The following is an 11,103-nucleotide window of genomic DNA, read 5'->3' as shown; positions in this document are numbered from 1 at the left end:
TCTGTTTCTTGGAACCCCAAGAAACCATGCATGGACCTAGGAACTGTACCATACCTGATGTGCTTTTTCTATTCACTAAGTCACCTGCATAATCAGCATCTGCATATCCTCTTAGCTCGAAGGATCCACTTCTTGGATAGTAAAGGCATAGGTCATCAGTTCCTTTGAGATATCTTAGTATTCTTTTCACCGCAGTTAGATGGGACTCCTTTGGATTTGATTGAAATCTTGCACATAGTCCTACACTAAAAGAAATGTCAGGTCTACTGGCTGTTAAATATAATAGAGATCCAATCATACCTCTGTATTTTGTTTGATTCACACTTTTCCCATTTGGATCAGTGTCTAATCTGGTAGCAGTTCCCATGGGAGTGTGATTTACTTTGGCTGATTCTAGCTCATATTTCTTTAGGAGTTCCTTCACATACTTTTGTTGGTGTATCATGATTCCCTCCTCGGTTTGCTTGATTTGTAAACCAAGGAAGAAGTTGAGTTCCCCCATCATACTCATTTCAAATTCACTGCTCATCAAGCTTGCAAAATCCTTGCACAAATTTTCATTAGTTGCTCCAAATAATATATCATCAACATAAATTTGAACTACTAACAAGTCAGTTCCTCTAGATTTTAAGAATAAGGTTTTGTCTATTCTACCTCTTTTAAAATCATTTTGAAGGAGGAACTTTGATAATCTCTCGTACCAAGATCTAGGGGCTTGTTTTAGTCCATAGAGAGCCTTATCTAATTTGTAAATGTGATTTGGAAATTCTGGATTTTCAAATCCAGGGGGCTGTTCCACATAAACATCTTCCTCTAAGAAACCGTTTAAGAAAGCACATTTAACATCCATTTGATAAAGTTTAAAACCCATGAAAGCAGCAAAAGCAATTAAGATTCTAATGGCTTCTAATCTAGCAACAGGTGCAAATGTTTCTTCAAAGTCAATGCCTTCCTGTTGATTATAACCTTTGACCACTAACCTTGCTTTGTTCCTTATGATTGTTGCATGTTCATCTTTCTTGTTCCGGAACACCCATTTTAGCCCTATCACCTTCTGGTGCTTTGGTTTGGGTTCCAAGTGCCATACCTTGTTTCTTTTGAATTCATTTAATTCTTCTTGCATGGCAATGATCCAGTCAGCATCTTCCAGAGCCTCAGTGTGATTTCTTGGCTCAAATATGGAGAGGAACGCGTGGAATGCGCAAAAGTTCCTTAGTTGTGACCTTGTCTGAGTTCCTTTTCTGATGTCACTCACAATGAGTTCCATTGGGTGGGACTTTAGATGCTTCCAAGGTTTAGGTTGAAATTGAGCTACTGGTGTTGTGGCATTTTCGTCAGTTCCTTCTATGACCTGAGTTCCCTGTTGGGGTTCCTCTGGTGTTGTTTCTGGATCTTCTTGGTTTTCTGCTTGTTCCTCTAGTACGGGAACTTCTTGATTTTGTTGAGCAGTTCCTCTTGCTGTGTGTTTGCTTATTTGGAACTCCTCATCATTTTCTGCAGCACGAGATAAACCAATCTCGAAAAATTCTTGTTCCTGTACTATGTCAGTTTTGTTAGATTCATCAAATATTATATGTACACTTTCCTCAACACACATAGATCTTTTGTTATAAACTCTATAAGCCTTGCTATTTAAGGCATATCCTAGGAACACTGCCTCGTCGCTTCTTTCATCAAACTTCCCCAAGTTCCTTTTTCCATTGTTGTGGACAAAACATTTGCTCCCAAAGGCTCTAAAGTAAGAGATGTTGGGTTTTATACCTTTTAGTAGCTCATAGGGGGTTTTGTTTAGGATTGCTCGAATCATAACTCTATTTATAATGTAACAAGCAGTATTGACTGCTTCAGCCCAGAAGTTCCTAGGCAAGGAACTGGCTATTAGCATGGTTCTTGCCATGTCCTCTAGGGTTCTATTTTTCCTCTCAACAACTCCATTTTGTTGTGGAGTTCTGGGAGCTGAGAAATTGTGGTCCATACCTTGTTCCTTGCAGTATTCATCGAATTTGTAGTTTTCAAATTCTGTTCCATGATCTGATCTTATATGGATCAGTTGGTGACCTGTGGTTTTCTGGATTTTCTTTGAAAATGTAACAAACTCATCAAACGTTTCATCCTTGCTTGTTAGAAATATGACCCAAGTAAAGCGAGAGTAATCATCAACAATAACTAATACATATTTTTTCCCACTTCTGCTTTGAATTCTCATTGGTCCACATAAGTCCATATGGATGAGTTCCAATGGTTTTGTGGTGCTTACCAATTTCTTAGATTTAAAGGAACTTCGGACATGCTTGCCTTTTGCACATGCATCACACACTTTATCAGTTAGGAACTTGATTGAGGGGAGTCCTCGAACCAGTTCCTTTGATCTTAGTTTGTCAAGCAGCGAGAAACTAGCATGTCCAAACCTCCTGTGCCATAGTAGGGAATTTTCTTCAAGGGCACTGAGGCAGGTTAGATTGTTCCTGGGAACTGTATTGAGATCCACAGAATATGTGTTCCCTTTACGAGTTCCTTCCAAAATAACCTTCCCAGTGTTATTGTTTATGATTTGACAGTTTTCAGAAGTAAAACTTACAGAGTTTCCTTTGTCACAGAATTGAGAGATGCTTAGTAGACTGTGCATCAAACCCTCGACTAAAAATACATTTTCAATGGCGTAGGAACTTGACCTTCCAACTTTTCCAATTCCAATAATTTCTCCTTTCATGTTGTCTCCAAAGGTCACAGTTCCTCCATTGTAGGCTTCTAGTGAGAGGAATTTAGATTTGTCTCCTGTCATGTGTTTGGAACACCCGCTGTCGAGATACCACGAGCTGTTCCCCTTCACTAGAATCTGTAAAGAGATCAAAGGTTAGTTACAGGAACTCGGGTTTCCTCGAGTTCCTTTTCAACTATAACTTCAGACTTCTTAACCCATTTTTGTTTTACATAATTTATGTTTCTTTGATCCTGTTCCTTCATCTTGGAACACTCAGTACTTATGTGACTTCCACTTCCACATGAGAAGCAGACTTTTACACTAGGAAGATCCACATACTTCTTCTTATGACTATTTTTATGGTTAAAGCCCAATCCTTCTGTTCTCTTAGATTGAGCATTCTCAATCCATTTGGGAGGAACTTTAGGTGGTTGTCTCTGTGCCCTGGCCATGGATAGTTCCCTTTCCAGTTTCTCTTTTTGTTCCTTTGTGGTGATCAGATCTTTGTTTAAATTTTCTAAGTCGATGTTAAAAATTCCCATGTTGATTTCCAAGGATTTTGTAGGATCTAAACTTAAATTAAACATCTTATATTGACTGAGTTGAACTTGTAGAAGGATGTTTTCATTTCTAATTTTTTCGAATGACTCATTAATAGAGGTATTTCTATCTAGTAATTCAAAGAACCTGCCTTGGACATCAGATCTAATATTGTTCAGATAATTTATGTGGTCTTTACTGAGTTCCAAGGCTCTATCACTTTGTGCTTTTAATATACTTAGCTTTTTGTAGTCATCTAGAGTTTCTAGCAACAGTTCAATTAGTTTTGACTTTGAGAGACACTGAAGAGTGGAGGAACTTACTTCTTCTGATGGAACTTGATCAGTTCCTTCTGTTCTAGCCATAAGGCAGAGATTTGCAGTTTCTTCATTTGGTTGTTCCTCATCGTCTTCTGAGTCTGTTGCTTCGCCCCATGCAGCTATCATGGCCTTCTTGAAGTTTGGTCTGTTGAAGGTAGACTTGTTAAAGCGATCTTTGACCTGTTCCTTCCCTTTTCCTCTGGTCTTGTCGTTCTCCCACAGAGGGCATTCACGAATTTGATGATCAGTTTCTCCACATTTGAAGCAACCTTGCTCAGTTTTGGAACTAGTGATTTTCTTGGCAAAGTTCCTTCCTTTCTGGTTTCCTGGTTTGAAGTTCCTATAGAGCTTTCTCATTCTTCTGACCAGCATGGCAGCCTCTTCTTCATCTGGTTCAGATTCATCGAGTTCCTCAGCCTTTAGAGCAAGTCCTCGACTTCTTGAGCTCTCGGGAACAGCAGCTCCAAGATGCAGTTCGTGTGTCATCAAGGAACCAGCAAGTTGTTCAATGTTGAACTTGGTGAAGTCCTTGGTCTCAAACAGTGCAGTGACCTTTGTTCTCCAGCGATCATCTTGTGGCATGCTTCTTAGTATTTTTCTTACCTGTTCATCTGTGGGAATGATTCTACCAAGAGAAACTAATTCATTGGTTATGTTAGTAAATCTAGTGAACATTTCTTGAATAGTTTCTTTTGGAAGCATCTCAAATCTTTCATATTTAGACATCAAAAGGTCAATTTTGGAACGCTTAACTTCATTAGTTCCTTCGTGGGTTACTTGAAGTAGTTCCCAAATCTGTTTTGCGTTCTTGCACCCCATGACTCTGTTGTGTTCATGAGGTCCAAGCCCGCAATGCAAGATTTTGACAGCCATGGCATTCATCTCATATTTATCAAAGTCTTCTTTAGAAAATTCAGACATTGGTTTAGGAACTACCTCGTTTTCAGCATTGGTCTTTGTTACCTCGAAGTCTCCAACTTCAATTACACGCCAAACTTGGTAATTTTCAGCTTTGATGAATATCTCCATTCTATTCTTCCAGTATGAGTAGAACTTGCCATTGAACATAGGTGGCCTTTGTGTCGAGTAACCTTCTTCCAGTTTCTCTTGTGAGTTCATACTTTCAGGAACTTGACTCAAACAGGGTTTCCTGTGTTTTGGTGAGTACTGGCTCTGATACCAACTGTTATTCCAGTAGGAACACGCACAAGAGGGGGGGGGGGTGAATTGTAATTAGAACTTTGATAAAGTTTCTTGCGGAACTTAAGAAACAATCAAGAAACTGAGAATAGAGAAGACAATAACAACAATTGTGAAAACTTCTTGATACTAATCAAGAAGAGAATTCTTTTATTATGGTAATGCCTCGATTACAATAATCTCTCCAACACAAGTTCCTCTCAAACTCGTGTTCCTCACAGTAATCTACTTCGATTACAACTCCTTAACTTCTCTCTCTCAGACTTAAACTCTAAGTCTAAACAGGATAACTCTATCCTTACTAATACAAAATATAATTCGTGTTTGGATAACTCTAGATATTAATAATGCTTTTGTGTGGATATAAGGAACTTAGGAACTTTGAATTAACTAGGACACAAACTGTTTTAGAAAATCTTAGACAAAACGTTTTTAGGAAAGCAAGAACTCTCAGAATGTTTGTGTACTTTAAACCAAAAACGATTTCCCTTTTATAGTGTTTATCCTTAGGGTTAGTTCCCTTCAAAACCTCAACTGCTAACTGCCAGCACTTTGGTCTCCACGTCCCTTGACTTGAGGAACAAGGGGAAGACCACTTCCCACGTTCAGCCATAAAGCAGTTAGTGATTTGACTCAATCAAACCCTAAAATATTTCTTTAAAACAGATTTTATTTATCTACAAAAACTTAGGAGAATTTTTAGGAAAATAAGTTTTGTTTAAATAAAATAAAACGTAAATCTATTTTATATTAAATATGCAAAACTTGTTTTTATTTATGAAAATGTTTTCCATAAAAATCGCTTCCAATAAAATAAATGGCCTAATTAAATCATAAGTTCCTTGAGTACTCTATATACCATTAGCATAATTAATATTTACATAAAATTCTAAGTACAGTGGACTACCTAGACTTCATGTCTTCCCTTTGTCTGGAACTTGCAACTCAGAAGCTTCAGACGTTCCAGCCAAGGAACATTGATGAGTTCCTCTCTAGCTAACACAGGAACTCTTGGCTATGAGTCTGTAATAGTTCTTGTGGATATTCGGAACTCTTGATATGTAACTGTGTTGCTCCTCTTGTGACTTCAAACTGGAACAGATACAACTTCCAGCTCTGAAACTCCATTGACTGTTCCAAGTGTACCTCAGGAACTTCACCAGTTTATTCAAGTTCCTATCCTAATAGAAACTTGGGCATATGCCTGTTCAAAGTCATTTAGCAACCATAATCAGGAAGTTTGCAATATGTGTGTGTCATCAACCAAAACTTAGGAACAACAAAGCTGGGTCGCCCAGCGAGCACTACTCCGCGCACAACGAGCGCAGCCTCGCCAATGGTCGATTGCTGGCGCCTAGCAAGCGATGCATCCCACGGTAGCTGCTGCGAGCGAGCAAGCATACTGCACGCAAGCGTGGCTTGGCTTGCTGCGTTTGCGCGTAGCTGCTGCTGCATTGTGCCATGGCCGTGCGATCAGTCGTGCACTCGATGGGGCTTGGGCGCAAGCCCAAGTGCCTCGTCGTGTTACGATTGAGTCGTTTTGAATTTTAATTTGAATTTTCAGTTCGGAAATAATTTTAATTAATTTTGAAATTAATAATTTAAATTGCTTTCTTGGGATTTAATTTTGAATATTATAATTATTATAAATTTTAATTTATACTAATTATTTTACTAAAATTAAACCTTGAATTAATTCATTTAATTCAACTGAAAAATAAATTAAATAAATGGATTCGATTATAATTTTATATGAGCTTTAAATTTTAATTAAACTTGTATGTTTCCGGTTAGACTAGAAATACATTTTTATGTTTAAAATTAGTAAAGCATATAAAGTTATTGGTTTAAGTGGGAGTATTTTTAGTCATAAACTCTTGATTAGGTCTACAAATCCTTTAAGGTTAAACAACTTGATTAGAATTAATAAGGACTGAATAATTGGTAGATTATTGGTGCCCTTGATTAATTGCTGCAAATATTTATGTGATGCATAACAATGTGTTTTACTAACCAGCTATGTGGGCCATTCATGATAATGAATGGGTGAATGGTATATATTGTATATGTACTGTTTTGCAGGTTATGAAGTGACTAGTATGGCCCAAATAGGATAGAAAATATGGTCTGCGTACCATTAATTTGAATGTAATTGGTCTAATGCACCAAAGTTTGTTTTTCAATTCAAATATGGTATGCGTACCATCAAATAGTTGTAATTAGTTTAATTATAGCTTATCCTTTTTAAAGAAAATGGCGCCTCCCACGGTAAAATTCAAGACGAAGTTTGCAACCATTTTCAAGACGGACTTTGAAGTTGAAGCTTCAAGATGAAGTCGGGCCATACTAGATCACATTTATCTTATGCATGCTTTAAGTTATTTATTGCTTTTAAATATGTCTTAAATATGCATGAGATCGAAGCTTGATTATGTTGCATGATTAAGGATTTTAGTTCATTTAAAATCTAACCAACATAGTAAGAGCCTTAAGTTCCAAACTTAAAAATTGAGTTAAAAGGTGCCATGCCAAAATAACACTTACTTGGATAACCTTTACATCAATCTAGTAATAGATTACGCTCAGCGAGGTGTTACTTATTGATCCTAAAGGGGTAAGGTACACAAATAATTGTGAGTACATGTTAGTTTTGGTGAAACTCAACGATATAAGTAAGGTGTCCTTTTATGTCGTGGCAAAATCGATAGGTTTACCTAATAAGCTCTTAGACGTACCTATCAACCAAGAGTAGTTTCTAGACTATTAGCAAAAGGCTTTTGCTTACCTAAAAGATTTTAGAATTGAGTCAAAATACATAATGGGCTTAATTCTTCAATGGGTTTTAGGATCTTGGAATCATTTTATTCACACCTGCCGGAACACATAACTTGAATAAAATGCTAATAACTTGTTTGAATTGCATGATTGCTTTAATTTTCAAGTTATTATTCATGATAAATGTTTAGACTTTGCATGCTTCAATGTATGTTTTAATTATTGTTTATAATTAAATATCTTGCACTGCAGTAAATGCTTTAGAAGGTAACAGTAAATTTCCTCGATTGGTAGTGAATCCAAGAACGATTCACGGAAATGAGAGAAAGTGAGCAATTTAAAATGTACGTTTCTTTTAGCGACTTTTATGGTTGTTTTCGAACATCAAAGTCGAATGGCAAACCGATTGGTGCTTGTGAATTCAAAATACAATGTAGTTTAGAGATCATAAAGCATTGAGTTTAAACGCTCAGCTTTACCAATGGTTAACAACCTAACATCTTTTATCCATTTAATTCTCGAATGAGTCTAGTCCCTAGACATTCGAATAGATCGATGCTTAGAGAACTTTAGAAGCTTCTGGTAAGATCATCTAGTTGAAACAAAATATTCAACATAAATTAAAATGGTAAAGAACCTTGTTGGTGACATTGGACATGTCCAACAAAGTATAAAAGTCAACACTAAAGAATTCAATTCTTAAGACTATAAGAAAGGGTACAAGAAATAGGAAAACAAGGAACAAATGAAAGGAATTTGCGATTCCGTTTCTACCTATAAGTTTATGTTTAAAGAGAAGTGACCTAGCAATCAAACTTCCTTGGTATCATATACCGCTTGAGGTTCTTACTTCGGTAATAACTCAAACAATGGAAGCTAGGCTACACTAATGGTCTACAAGTGGGAAATGAAGCATGGCAATGCTACATTAGTTGTAGGGTCATCTAGTTTGTTTTAAGTCCTTTCAAGGCTGGAACTTAATGGCTATTATGTTCCATAATTAGCATACCTAAATTTCTGTTTCATACACAGAAAGACTCACATTCAGAAGAACAAAAACAATGTTTGTTTGTTTATTTGAATGAAATGGTCATTTACGGGTTGACTCAATATGCTTGATTAAAACAAAAAACTCTTTAACAATAAAAAACTTTACTAGGTTCAAATCAGCCCCTTGATTTGAGTTCCACTAATCTTTGGCATTGTTGCTTAGACCATATCAACAAGTTAACATTCAAAGAGCTCTATTTTTATGGACTTTTGAAAATTGATTCATTTCTAGATCATTCAAGACAAGCTAGTCTTACTTGTTGAAAGTAATAAAAGATATGAACTATTGTTAGAACGCCTAGACAATAGAGTTCACAGCTAAAGAAAGATTTTATGTCTTTATTATTTCACATGGAATTGAGTGAATATAGGTTTATTTACTCAAATGTGATATAAGTTTGAATCTGTTTGGCTAGTTCAAAGATTCAGAAGTATAAAATCCACTTGGCAAGAAATCATTAAGATCTAGGTTAGATCATGACGATGATTACTTTAAGACCAAATATGATCATGAATGATTGTGCGTTGTAATTTCACGATCGAGCTCCATAAGATATGAATTGAAATACCTACGTTGTAATGATCGAAGTCAATTAGTACTTGATTCGATCAATGATAAATCATAAAGACTTTTCCCATAATTTCTAAAACAAAATGCTCAACTACCACCAAACTAAACCAAATTCGTCAAAGCTATTGAAAAGTAATTTCAGAATATCTTTTCATAATTATATATCTAAAGAGTTGCTAAACTCAGTGGGAGCTTAGTGTTTGTTATTCAACAAACTAAGGCCTAAGTATAGATATATGTTTCATTGTGATTTATTCAAATGAGACACAAGGGTATTGTTTCTACCACGAATTTTTGAGAACATAATGTTTGTTTGCTCGAAATGATGTCCTTTTGGAGATTCGTTTCCAAAATGACAAGTGGGAGAAAATAGACCGCGAAAGTCTTCGAGGCGAACAACAAACATAAACGGACATTTCGGAGGCTTTTCGAAGTTCTTTAGAAAATCCGAACACGTATTCTTTAAGGACTTTAGAAGTGGCTTTTAAAGAATAGACATCTCTTATAAGACTTTACAAGTGCTTCAAGGAAAACAGAATATTCAAAGGACTTTCAAGTGGCTATTGATATTCTATTGTTTGATGTTCTATACCCAAGTAGGCATAGAGTTCAAGTCACTGAAACTATGAGATTCTTCTATTAGATAGTGAAGAAACATGGAGTTCAGGTCACTGAAGCTATGCGATTCTTCTATTAGATAGTGAAGAAACCTACAACTTGCAGTCAAACTATTATCATGAGTTTGTGACCTGTGAGAAAGCTATGACGAAATCCAGATTCCCTAAAATGGTTAGAGGCCATATATAGACTCAAATGTTTTAAGTGGTTAGAGGCCATTAAACATACTCAATGTTTTGATGACAAAATTGAAATTTTGTTGATTTGCAAGAATAGTTTCACACCTATTGGTTGCAAGTTTGTTTTAAGGATAAAAACCATCAAACATGAAATTGTGTTCACACACAAAGTTAGATTAGTTGCTAAAGGTTACAAGCAAATTCACGGTGTGAATTGTGTTGAAATATCATGCAAAATTGTAATGCTTAAGTCTATAATTCAAGCAATGATTGCATATTGGTACATATGGCAATTGGATGACAAAACGTATTCCTCAATCAAATGTTGGAAGAAAACTATGTACATGGCGTGTCATAGGATTTGTGGATCCAAATAATGCTTGAAATGAATGCTAGCTTATCAAATCTAAGTACAGATTTAAGCAAGCAATTGGGAATTGGCCGGAATTGTATTTTAGTGAAGCTAATAAGTATTTTAGTTTCATAAAATGTACATGATTCTTATAGATATATAAGAAGTTTAGTGGGAGTACATAAAACTTAATTGGTCCTATGTGTATCACACACATATCTCTCTATTGTGAAATAACATTCAAATGCTAATAACTTAGGTTTGAAATTATTCATCAATGATGGACCAAGGCGAAACTTAGTACATACTTGGTATTAAGATCTATTTACAAAGATCTTATGATATTGTTCTGGATTAAGTAATGGCATTTACTAAATCAAACACGAAAGACTCCATTGGAGATATTCGACCATATGAATAAATCTTAGTAAAAGATGTTTGAACTATGTATAAGCGTTTACTAAGTTAAACATCAAAGGATCTAAGTAAGATTCTTAACCTATATTATATGTCAAAGAATTTAGCTGGATTTAGTATCTACTGAAACTAGATGAGCTAAAGTTACATGAATAGAATTCAATTGGGAATTATTCTGCAAAAGAATTTATCATGTATGATATAATATGAGGATTGCCAAAAATGTATCGTATGGCTTTAGGCATGACGAACATATACCAATCTCTATTGATCTAAGAAAAGATCAACTAGATTGAGATCAAGAAAAACTTATGGTACTTGAAAAGGTACATAGGAATAGTTCTTGATTCAAGGAAATAAATATATGCTAAATATTGATG

This window comes from Spinacia oleracea, chromosome 1 (genome assembly GCF_020520425.1).
Source record: "Spinacia oleracea cultivar Varoflay chromosome 1, BTI_SOV_V1, whole genome shotgun sequence".
In the NCBI taxonomy this organism is placed as follows: Eukaryota; Viridiplantae; Streptophyta; class Magnoliopsida; order Caryophyllales; family Amaranthaceae; genus Spinacia; species Spinacia oleracea.
This window is presented reverse-complemented; position numbering follows the sequence as displayed.